This window comes from Rhyacophila brunnea, unplaced genomic scaffold, assembly GCF_057557595.1.
Source record: "Rhyacophila brunnea isolate RB1 unplaced genomic scaffold, BYU_Rbru_1.0 scaffold_21, whole genome shotgun sequence".
In the NCBI taxonomy this organism is placed as follows: Eukaryota; Metazoa; Arthropoda; class Insecta; order Trichoptera; family Rhyacophilidae; genus Rhyacophila; species Rhyacophila brunnea.
The window spans coordinates 31,301,648-31,314,518 of NW_028232871.1; positions in this window are offsets into that span (position 1 = coordinate 31,301,648).

A 12,871-nucleotide genomic window follows, 5' to 3' on the forward strand; every position below is an offset into this window, starting at 1 on the left:
GAATAAAAACGATAACTATTTTGTGAGAACACTTTGTCCATTACAGAGAACTGCATGTTTTTAAGTAAAATTTCATTCACACAAAAATATAAACAATAACAATTTATTTAAAGATCGGTTCTTAATTATTTCTGTTAACAATATAATCATATAAAGGTATATTTTTTTTATTCACAATCTGGCTGTTATAATAAGTTTATATGTCTATATGTTATAATATGAGATTTAAAAACAAATTAACCAAATAATACTTTTCATTCTGTGTTAGCGGTCCGCGATATATTTTTAATATTTTCACCGGTCCACAGGTGAAAAAAGGTTGTGAAACAGTGGTTTAGACGGTTAACCTATTGTAACAATCAGCCCCCTCAATACATAGATATGATAAACTACCGTCGATAGCTGCCTTGTGTATAGAATAGACCTGCGAGAGGCCATCGTTCCTTTTCTAGTATTGGGCAGTCGTTGATGACATGCCAAACAGTTTGAAATGTGTAACCATCACATGGTTACCAGTCATCGTACCTCAATTTAAATCTTTTTAGATATGCTTTCTATGCTCCGTGGCCTGTTAGTATCTATGTGAGTTTGTGTGATGTTTATAAATACATTTACATTATGAAATTTTCACCTTGATACGATTTTAGTCAGCGCTCGAAATGGAAAATTTTACGAACCGGAGCGGTCGGTAATTCCACGAAATATTAACATAGTTCTCTCTCTAATATCTAATTTTAGTATCTAATTTTATGTGTATTTTATAAAAATAAGTGTTTTTTGGTTTTTTGTTGGCATATCTAGCTCAGACGATCAAATTATTTTCCACGAGATTTTACGAACCGGAACGCCGCTCCGGTGCGTTCCGGCCCATTTCGAACCATGATTACAGTATAATATGCTGTCAGACATTTTTAATTTTTGGTAAGGATTTGGATAGGTTTATTTTATAATGCATCAAAATCTTTAAACAATAATATATTCATAACAATAAATTACATAATATTTACATTATAAAATATTGTATATAAGTAAATCTTAGAAATTACATATTTTAACATTGTAATATATAATTAAAATTAACTATCTACCTACTTATCTAATAAAATTACAGATCACGATATTTTCAAAACAACTTTGACGGAATTTCATAAAAATGTAGTCATATAATTTATAAACATAACATTATACAGCAGATCGAAAATAGTTATTTTTAAAATATTGACATTAATGCTTTGTGCAACTTTCATTTTTCTCATCAAATTTAAATCTTTCCGCTAAATCAAATTTTAGAAACTCATAATATTATAATCTTGTAATAAAAGACAGTTGTGTAGGTATTTTTCGAAGGTTTCGATTTTCAATGTTGACCTTTTCGTGGGATTAGAATAAATCAAACACAAAGAAAGAGCGCTCATTAAAAATTCGTAATATTTAAATTTTATACGTTTTGTCCGGCTTCGGCTTTTAGAACGCGTGGCCATTTTACCGTTATTTTTGACGATTGGATTCAAATTTTAAATTGTTGGATTTTCGAACACGCTACCATTATAATAATAATAATATGGTAGCACCTCCAAATAGCACGTCATGCACCATACAAACGATACAGTCCGATTGCAAAAATGCAATCCATAATAACAACAATACACATTTAGACCGTGATCAACTGAATATATTCGACAAACTATTTGCTTTTATTCAACACAAATAATAATTATTTACACGATTTGAGAATGTAACATTCTTTGGAACACACCATAGATATTATACACATACTAATAAATTGATTTAAACCACAAAAATCCGATTGCTAAAATGAACGCAATCTGTTAAGCGCTTCAAGATGTAATTACAAAATAGTACTTGTCAATTTCGTCGTAATTAGATATAACCAACGTTATCCAATTGAAAAAGCATATTGCATTAGGGTTCGAATTCCGCGTGCATCGTGCATCTAGTTAGTAGTAAGTATATAATATATTATATCCGTGTTTTAATATTCCGTACATTTTTCAATGTTTGTTTGATCATATTTTCCGAAATACGGCGTTAATCACATGTATATTCATACAATTTTTAGTCGCGAATACAGACCCCATAATTTCATAGTGTTTAAAAGGGTTCATGTCGTCAGTTTTTTACTTGGGGACGGAATAATAGTTACCTGCATCAATTCGCGTCATTTTCAACATATACCTTATAAATATTATGGTTAGAAAATTCTCATATTTAAATCATTTTTATGAGCCACGGTAAACGTTAAGGCCTCAGTATCGAACCTTCGCAATAACTATGACATTATTTTTATATGTTAATGCAAATCATATTAATGTTTCATTAAAATTGCTATAGTTTACATGGAGTCATATTTTTGTTGTTGTTTCGATAGAGTTGTCGTAAAACCTCAATAATAGTCGAAAGATAGAAAATGGTCGATGAGAATAGATATGTCATCCTTTTACTATGTTACACACTTAATATTTTAAATCAATTTAATGTGCAAGTCAATTTTCTATTAAAATTTGTGTTATACAACCCTGGTAGTTGGACGATTCAATAAGAATGCTCGAGCGGCCGGTCCAGACGCTCGGACAACACTAGCCCAGGATATGGGATGATGGTGGAAGTACTGGGAAGTGAGGACACGCTTTATGTTGTTTAGCCACTGATGATTATGATATAATGGGTGATACTTTCTATTATAAGTACAGTGCCGGTTCAAAACAATTGAAACCGAAGAACGCAAATTGATTCTGATACCTCTTCCACAGTCAATAGTATTATTGCAGTGAGTGTCATAATCATAATATGCAGTTATTTACAGTTAAAATATACTTAAAATGTTCATAGATTACAATAACCGACATACGTAATATCAATAAAGGATATTACCGTCAGTGATGGTGTTAAGATTATATCCACACACGTGCATAATATCATTGGGTCTAGGAAGATTTGGCGCCGCACAACTGGACGCCACGCAATTCGAAAATAGACGTTAGGAACTATAATTAAAAATACATAAAATATTTTTATTTTTATTTAAATGATTATATTATGATTTAATAGTTGGTGAGAATGTAAATATGCAGACGTAAATAATGATTTAATCGTGCATATGTTTAAGTTACAACGAAAAAAGAGTTTTTTTTATTTTATATAAAGCCTTAGGCGTGGTAATTCTCAATCCGCAACAAAAAAAACATTATTTTAAGAGTAAAATGAATTAAAACTACTAAGTAGTAGATAGAAACTGATTAAAATTCCTCGTCTAAGTTTTGTATACGTGTCTACGACAGTGCGGCGTCCAATTGTCCTGGCGTCCAGTTTTCTCATTCCCATATCATTATGTTTATACTTTATATGATACAAAATAACGCCAAATAATATATTGTTATAATTTGATATGGAACTAAGTATATATTTAATTACCTACTCGTATTGTCAATAAATGCAATTGAATATTTCATGTATCATGTTTTGAATAATATTTAAACCATTATTCTAATGATAATTGTAATATGGGCAATATTGCCTTTCTTATTGTTATTATATTGTCGTAACACAATCAACAATTAGGATTATACATAATGCTTATTAATTTATTATAATGATTGTATATGGAAAATGATAAGATGAATGAAATATTCACTGTAATGGTCAAATTACACGAATCAACCGTCTGGCATGATCACAAAAAATAGATCTTCGATAATATTGAATATTTTATATTTTAATCTGTGTTGATTATGGCGTCACCAGTGGACATAATGGTGATAAAATAATTTACTTGGCATAATACTATATGTCACGAAATACCAACTAAACAATGTAACATATTTGGATTATATATGTAATTTAAATAACGTTATCATTTTGTTGCACACGTTATAACTTTTAAAAAAAGTATTGATTAATAAAGACATTATAAGCTGTCTTTACATTATATTCATAATATGAGACTACTTTGCACGGCAATTATTGTTATGTGTAATAAACTCAAAGAATTTGAATTTTAAAGATGCGAAACTGATGGTATAATTTGGCTTTAAGGTTTCTTATAGTGCATTAATAAATATGAGGTAATCACAAAAGACTGGAAGAAATTAATTCTTCCAAATAGCACGCAGAAGTATAAATTGTTAAAAAGTCAATATTTTAAACTACCTATTGCTGACCAGTGAAATCATCAAGAGGCCTCCTCAGTGGAAGTCTCTGGTGGAGTGGTATATGATTATGAAAGGTTTCACTGATTGGTCTGTCACCCAGTGGATGCTCCGGGAGAGCCTGAGGTAACTGTGGCTGATGCTGAAGATTACCAGAATCCTGCGAATTCAAATACTGTTGTTGTGCCTGCTGATGGAAATTCTGCTGATGACTCACTTCATGATATGCCTGACCTCCATTTTGTCTATAGTGATACCCGTGACTGTTAGGACTATTAAAACTATTGAAGTCTTGACCACCGCCTCCAATGTCCTGAGGCTGGAATGCATTGTTATCTTCACCCTGAGGAATCGATTGGGGGTGTATTGGCTGCCGGTTTCCTGGAAGAATTTCACTTTGTGGTGTTGGTGTCATTGGCATCCACACATTATTCCCACCACCATCATTATTCAAGTCATTGATAAACCCATTTCCTTGGTCTTGATTTACTGTAGAGAATGTTGGAAAAGTTCCTTGGTCTTGACCTCCTATAGAAAAACTTGGATTACCTCCTTGATCCTGACCGTCTATGGAAAATATCGGATTTATTCCTTGACCCTGATCTCCTGTAGATAATGTAGGATTGGTTCTTTGATCTTGATCTCCGGGAATAAAGAAAGGAATCGGAGGGTTTTCTTGTGGGGGTAATTGTTCGGTTGGGTTTGTTAGGAAAAATGGGTTCTGGCCAAAGTTAAATGGAAATTGACCCACGTTATTGTGAGCAATTGTCTCTGTTGGTGGGGCATGACCTAATGGTACGTTACCAACGTTGACTGGAAAATTACCAATATTAACAGGAAAGTTTCCAACGCTGGTGGCAATTGGTGCTGTAGGCCTGGCGAAGTTTATTGGAGGCAGACTCGGTCTCGTTGCTAAAGGAGAAAAATTAGGCAGTACATGACCGAAATGTACCGGACTCTGACCAGGTGCCGAAGGAACATGCGAAAAATTAGGTAGCAGACCGAAATTGACTGGAACATTTACGGGTGTTTGTGCAACGTTAAAGTGGCCGTGGCCAAAATTTATAGGAACGTGAGCAATGTGAAATGGCTTTTGTGCAAATGCACCCGGAGCGTGTCCTATATTTACGGGAACTTGTCCAATATGTTCATGTACAACATTAATAGGAGCTTGGCCAATATTCAGAGGAATTTGTCCAACTGGACCATGTGCAACATTCACTGGTCCATGGCCAATGTTAATAGGAGCATGGCCAATATTCAGAGGAATATGTCCAACTGGACCATGTGCAACATTCACTGGGCCATGGCCGATGTGAATAGGAGCATGGCCAATATTCAGAGGAATATGTCCAACTGGACCATGTGCAACATTCACTGGGCCATGGCCGATGTGAATAGGAGCATGGCCAATATTCAGAGGAATATGTCCAACTGGACCATGTGCAACATTTACTGGTCCATGACCAATGTTAATAGGAGCGTGACCTCCTGAAATTCCAAAACCAGTAGGTATTACATGTGCACCTTGCAACAAATGATGTTTAGGATATGTCGCAAATAAAGAAGTCTGAAGAGAATTACCTGGTTTTATAAATGCTGATGTAAATGCGGGAGCGTACTGTAAAGGTACCACTGGACGAGCGACTGGTGCAAGAACCTGAGTGTGGACAGGAATTACTGGTTTCAATACAGGCTGTGGGATAAACTGCGGAGGTGCAACCGGTGCTAATATTTGTGTGTGCACTGGTACAACCGGTCTAAAAATAGGTCTTGCGACAAAAGAAACAGGTGGTTGAGGTAGAGACACAATGGGGGTAAATGATGGAGTAGGAATTATGTTCGTCGGAATCTGAACGTCTACTGTTGGATTAGCTGGAGCTGGAATTATTGGTATCAGCGGTGGTATTGAAGGAGAAGGAATTTTATGATGGCAATCCGTCGGCCAGGTTGGTTTCGATGGAGGCAAGTGAACTGGGTTATGACCTGAATTTGCTGGGAATTGGGGTCCATATACTTGACTAGGAACATGCCCTTGGTGATTATTATTGCCGTGATTATTTGGTCTTTTATATGGAATTTTTACTCCTACTGGCACAGATTGGACAGGATAATCAACAACGAACGGTTTCAGGAACGAGTGAGTCACTCTGGGTTGGTCGTATCCCTGGGAGAATGTCGGTGCAGAGTTCAGCAGGCCTCGTTTCTTGTGATATTTTCCTGGATGGAAACGATGCTGTCTTACTGGATCTAATGATTTACTCGGTCGAGATGGTTTATTTCCGAAAGTACCTTCTGCTGGGATCAACAGAATGCAAAACACCAGCGCGGTCTGTAAATACAATAAAAATAAAAATTAATAAAATATCAATACAAGTTTTTTTCTTATTAGTAATTCTTCTACTCTAATCATGATCGATTAGGGACGTTACAACAAGAAAAAAATTGTGTGGAAGAATTAGCTTAGAAACCAAATAATATTCTTTTTTCAAGGTGAATATTCCGCCTACCAGAGGCACCTAGTGGAAAAAATTAATAAATATAAATAAAATATTTATATTAATATAAATAAAAAGGGTTTCAAGTTATACACATTTATATTTTTTATAAAAATCGATGTTTTTTAAAATAGATATAAAAAATATTAAAACTATGAATTTGTCAAAAATCGCTTAGGTGATGCTTAGAAAACTTAATAAACTAAATTTTAATAATAAATATGACCATAAAATATATGTAATAATAGGGTGCGGACCGATAGAACAAATTCACATTTTATTACATTTTTTACAATTGTAAGTTTGTCTTTGACTTAAAATAAAAAATAATTTTATTTTTAATGTTTTCAGATACATATTTATTCATTAATACAGTTGAAATTGTAAATTATCAAAAAAATGTCTCAAATTGCAAGCTTCGTATTTTTCCGCTAGATGCCTCTTTAAAAAAGGCTCAGTGAAGACTTCGCCTTAAGTCAAAGATAAACTTACAATAATTGTAAAAAATGTAATAAAATGTGAATTTGTTGAATTGGACCCAATCTTATTATTACATATATTTTATGGTCATATTTATTATTAAAATTTAGTTTATTAAGTTTTCCAAGCATCGCCTAAGAGATTTTTGACTAATTCATAGTTTTAATATTTTTTTTATTTAAGTATTTAAAAAAACATCGATTTTTATAAAAATATAAATGTGTATAACTTAAAAATCCCTTTTATTTATATCACATTTTATTTAGGTATGGTCCCAATATTGAAGCTCAAATCAAGCCCAAGTCCAAAATTATAAAAAAAAATGTCTCAAATTGCAAGCTTCGTATTTTTCCACTATTTGCCTCTGGTAGGTAAAGACATCGTCTTAAGTGTTTTGAAGTCAAAGATAACCTTACAATAAATTTAATATTACGTTATATTATAATATTTGGTTTTTTTAATATTTCATCGTAATATTACATATTATTATTTAACGATTTTGTTTATCATTAAAATTTTGTTTATCAAGCTTTCTCTATATGTACCCACTAAAAATATTTTTGAATAATAATCAGTCTTAACGCACGTATAATATATTTATTATTAAACAAATCGATTTTCTTAAAATCTGTCTATTTAAAACGAAGCTTATTTCGCATATTATAGCGCAGCAATATAATGATAAAAAAAAGCTCTCGATATGCTCATACAATTTTCATTCTTTCGCAAACACGTGAATGTGATTAAAAAATTAACTTCGGCTACATAGCAATAAAGGTGTTTATTACAAATTCGCGATCGTGACTTTACAGTATTGTTGTCTTGCACTGCAAACGCATCTGTTTACATTGTATATGGTTTGAAAAATTTATTCTATCTATATTTCAATAAGGATGTGTATTTTAAATTCAGAATCATATTTGTCGTATGCTTCTAACGTATCCGCATGATACTGCCACATATAATTCACTTGCACGTATATTGTATGTGATTGAAAACTGTATTCTACCTACATTGCAATTAGAGTGCGTTCTGCTAATATACGCTCACGACTCACGTCTTTGACCTATTCTACTAACGTGCTCATATTTTATTTGTAATGCGACAATGCACCTAACAGTCGTGGTGGGTTGAAATTTATTAGATATATATTTGAATATCATATTAGATACATAATATTATCAAAAAAAAAATCTGTGAGTAAAACACAACTAGTACTTCACAATATAGGTATAACTCACTCTTATGTATATTTCTTGATTAACAAATATATTATAACATGATCCAATTCATCATGCCTATTGGAGCATTTTTTTAATATTACACCTATTTTGCTATTACTTAATTGTATTTGTTTCATAACCATTATAAAGGATTTCTACCACGTAAACGCCAGTTCACTTAATAGCATATCTTTGATTTGCTTTTACATACATGCTAATAATATAATATCATGTATGGTTTGTCAATAGCATATAATATGCAACAGTTTGTATAAATCCATATATGATCGTATTAGTCTTATATTTTATTAAAATGTCCGACGCACGGCCCTCTACCTATCGCATGGTTAAAGGCAGTGTAACGCACTTCAGAAGCGTTTTCTAAAGGTGTTCCAGGTAAAATTAAGGGTATTCAGTGTATTTTTAGCGATTTTTATTATTCTTGAATACACACTTAAATTATGGAGTTGTCGAATATCGATTATAGACACACAATAATCAAAAATTGTATCACATAGCCACATATGGTTAAATCTAAGTAAAATAACGCCGCATAAGAGCAAATTTGTGATGTGATCTCACTTATAATGTAGACGCACCATGCAGGGCCGCCCAGAGCCCAGGCCTTCAGGCTAGAGCTCTTTCAGCCCCCCCATTTGTGGGGGCCATGGTCTAACGTTCTTAATTTAAATAAAGTCGTAATTTTATTATAACGTTATGTGGACATTTTTTATAACAAGTATACCTAGTGACTGTGTACCTATGAACTAAATGTCAATGATCTTTGAAAATTATTCGATGTATATGAAAATATGTAATAACGCTTATTGTAAATATTATTACAAGTAATAGAATTTCATGCTTTACAAAGCATAAAATCGATTGAATGTGATTGATGTTAATTTATTTATTATATCATGTTATTATGGCTTCCGCTATGAAGAAGAAAAAGCAACATGACATAACGATACAGTTTTTTTAAAGAGCAAAGAAATGAAAAAAATATATATTGAATTATGAACACAAGATTAATAATGATATTAATACATGTTGCTTTTAATAGTGTGCAAAATAAATATTATGATTATTGAATTTCATATTACTTATATTGAAATACATATATTTAGCAATAAATATTATATACTGTAATGCACTGTATTAGATATGCTGAAATTATGGCACAAACTTGTCAATTTTGATATTTGTAAGTATCAGTTACGTGCGGTGACTTTTGCCTATAAGGATACGCTCGAAAAAATACATAAGTAAATAACAATTATCTACTTAGGGTTTTGTAACTAATTGAATTTTAGTGTGCGGCAAATGAAATAGTAGTATTATATACCAACCGTGTTTTGGAAAAAGGGCGTAACACTCATAGAACAAATTTTACAGGAGAGGCAAAAAACGTTTTTTGAGAGATTGTAGTTTAATATTTTTTTTTAAATAGGCACAGACATGATGATCGATGATTTGGTCTAATATATTTTCGATCTAATAATAATTAAAGAAGTTATTACAGAAAAATCATTTAAATTGAGGATAAAGCTTTTTTCCATAAATTAAAAAATAATTAATCTCAATTAAAACCTGAATTTAGATAATAAATCTGCATTTGCGGCATACTTCTTTTTTATAGAACGTGTATAAAATTGTATACATAGTTAATATCTAATAAAAGCACTTATCGAAAAATCGAGGGTTACGCCCTTTTTTCTAATCACATTCGAACGGTATTTCAGCATGGTAGCTTTGATTTATAATACATATTTACACAATAAGTACATAAAGTTGAGTAAAATCTATCATACGATTGCACATACAGAATACTAGATTATTTCTGGGCATACTACACATCTACAGCATCTGCGAAGCGCACGCCACTGATAAATATACAGTTTTCCATTTGGTCAATCAAAACTTTAGTGTTTTTTTTTTTATATTATATACTATACAGTTTCGGTTGTTTTGTTTTTACAGAAAAAAATGAAGTTTAAAATTTTTCTAATGAAAGAAAATACTATCAAGTACCATAATTTTACTAAATCCTACAGATATTATGAGTCGCCGAGTCACAAAACACAAAAGTTGGACACCTATGGCTTAAAATTTAAATAAGACTTTATCGATATTGGCTGATGAATTTTACTGACATTTAAAACAATTATTTTACTTTAAATGAGGTGTTAAACTCAATATAGAAAAATGTTTACCAAAGGTAGGTAACTGATTTGGCAAGTATTATAATATATTTAGATATTTTATTATTTATATGCAATGGTTTTCTTTTTCTGTATACTCTATTCTGTCATGAACGTTATAATGAACTATTTAATTTTGAATATTCACTCATGTAAATAAATGAATATGAATCTACGAAGGATTTACTTTTTAATAAAATCATAAGAAATAACACAATTGTTTCACTGTGATAAATTCCTCCACCAAATTTCAATCAGATTATCGTTGATTAAATATAATATTTAATGTAATGGTAACACTTTTAATTTTAAACACACATAATTATTAATCGTCCTTGGTTTAAAAAAAAAACACATTTAAATGCACATTTTATTTAGGGGTTAATTTTAATGAAACTAGAATGGTATTCTATCACTACGATTATATTATTATATTGTTTAACTGTCAACTCACACTGTAAACCAAAGCCCATTTCATCCTTAGGCAGGTTTATACGTAAAAAAAAACAACAATCTTCAACAGCTTTGACTAAATAACATTCAGCGTATGTGACGCTCTATCATCCTTTTGCTTTTATTTATAACAAAGCGATTCGCATAATCAATTTCTTTTAAATTTCTCCAATTCATTAGAGGTGGACCGGGCTTGGGGAAGTGGCATATAACATGCATATTATTCGATCATCGTAGTAAGCAAATCGTTAATCGACTATTTGTTATTCGTCCGGTAGCGAGCAGGTGATTATTGATGCTTATGGAGTGACAGGTTTGATGGCGGTCAGAATGATATTAATCCAGTACGCGTGTGGGAAATTGATCGCAAGTCGGATTGCTATATATATATATATATATAAATAAATACCAACAGAATGTTCCTTCTAATTTTTCTATTATGTGTGTGGATAATAAATTTTGTACAAAAAAATGTATGCTCAAATAATCATAGTTTTGGGTAGATAAAATATGACCTCGTGAAGTTATTTAGGCAAACCAGAAATTTGGTATCACTTATACTACTTCGTCTTCTTGTGCCATCTCCTAGCGGAGGTCGGCCACCATCAAGGCGATCTTATCTTTGTCGTCTGCTACCCGGAACAGTTCAGTGGAGCTGCACTCGTACCAATCACGGAGGTTCTTAAGCCACGAAATGCGTCACCGTCCTCTGCTACGCTTCCCATTGATCTTTCCTTGAATGACATGTTGAGGAACGCTGTATTTTTGTCCTCTTATAATATGGCCGAGGTACTGTAGTTTCCTGGTTTTGATGCTACGTAGAACTTCTCGGTCCTTCTCCATTCGATTGAGAACTTCAACGTTTGTCACCCGGTCAGTCCAAGGAAATTTGAGGATGCGCCTATACAGCCACATCTCGAAACCTTCAAGTCTCCGTGATATCTCTCGGATTATACTACTAACTGTCTATAAGATTTTTGAGTGCGGAGGTTGGAAACATTTATGCGCACGCAGATGCAAACACCTTACAAGGAACGTTGTATACCAGCAGCAATAACTCGATAATAAACGATTGTTTAACATTTAATGTTTAATTTGACTTATTGAACAAATCATTTTATGTCAAAGTTTATTTACTTTTTCATATATTTCCATATCGAGTGGTGAATTTTGTAAAATACGAGTACATACATGTAAATGACAAAACCAATGTCATCTATGGCTCGGAGATGCATGACCAAAAACATGGAAAGCGTGCTTGGCTCATTTGAGCGGAGCCTGCTGCGTGGTATCTTCAGACTCATTAATGACATAAGTTGGGGTGAACACGAAGATACAAGTACGATCACCACAGATTAGCCGGGAGGCAAACAAAGACCTGTTCGACCTCGTGGGGATAGTGTAGAGTTGGATTTTAAGTTCTTGGGCATCCTAAACTGAAGAGAAGTAGCCAATACCTCAAATGTAATGCGTGGAAGAAGAAGAATACGCATGTAAATGAAAAAATCAAACTCAAATGTCAAATAAATTTTATAATATCTTTTGTTTCGGGGTAAAAATGCTAAGTTAGTTTGGTTGCTGCTGAGATAATCGGATTTGAAATAAATCACGGTTTTCAAAATACTCTTGCTTAGAAGTTAATTGGTGTATCTTTTTTTATTTCTTTTAGATTATTTATGTATAAGTTTTTTGATATTTTAATTTTACTTATATGTAGTTAAAAATGATTTTTCAATTTTAGCTATTTCTACAAATTAAAATATCCATTTATTTTGCTTACGTGTGACAAAATCTATGATACAAAAAAAGAGCACAATTGTTTACGCACATTGCCATTAATATCTTAATTT